Genomic DNA, 748 nt, shown 5'->3' on the forward strand with positions numbered 1-748 from the left:
TCAGAGGTATTGGCCAATATTCTTTTTCTTTTTTTTAATTTAGATTTGGTATCAGGGTAAAGCTGACCTTGTAAAATGAGTTAAAGAGGATTTCCTCTCTTCAACTTTTTAAAATAGTTTGAAAGTGGGATTTGACCTTTATACACATGCAATCATTCAACAATGAACCCATCAAGTCCCGGGCTCTTCTTTGTTGGGAAATATTTTATTACAGATTTCAATCTCACTATTCATTATTGGTCTATTGAGGTTTTTAAATTTCTTTCTTTCTAATTCAATTTATGTAAGTTGTAGATTTTCAGGAATTTATCCATTTATTCTAGGTTTTCTGTTTGTCAGTTGTCCATAGTAGTCTCTGATGACATTTTGTATTTCTTGTTACCAGTTGAAATGCCTTTTAAAAAATGTTCTGATTTGGTGTATTTGGGTCTTCTTTTCTTGGTTAGTCTAGTTAGCAGTTTATTCATTATAATTATTTTTTCAAAGAACTAACTTTTCATTTTATTGGTTATGTGCGTTTTTCATTGTTTATTAACTGATGTTTAATATTTCTTTTTTCTGCTAATTTGGGATTTGGTTTGTTCATGCTTCTCTAGTATCTTTTTAAAAATTTATTTATAGCTGGGCTCGGTGGCTTAGCCTGTAATCCCACGCTTTGGGAGGCTGAGGTGAGTGGATTACCTGTGCCCGCGGGTTCGAGACCCGCCTGGGCAACTTGGCGAGACCTCATCTCTACAATAAACCAAAA

The sequence above is a fragment of the Carlito syrichta genome, unplaced genomic scaffold (assembly GCF_000164805.1).
Source record: "Carlito syrichta isolate Samal-C Ts95f unplaced genomic scaffold, Tarsius_syrichta-2.0.1 Scaffold303552, whole genome shotgun sequence".
NCBI classification, from domain to species: Eukaryota; Metazoa; Chordata; class Mammalia; order Primates; family Tarsiidae; genus Carlito; species Carlito syrichta.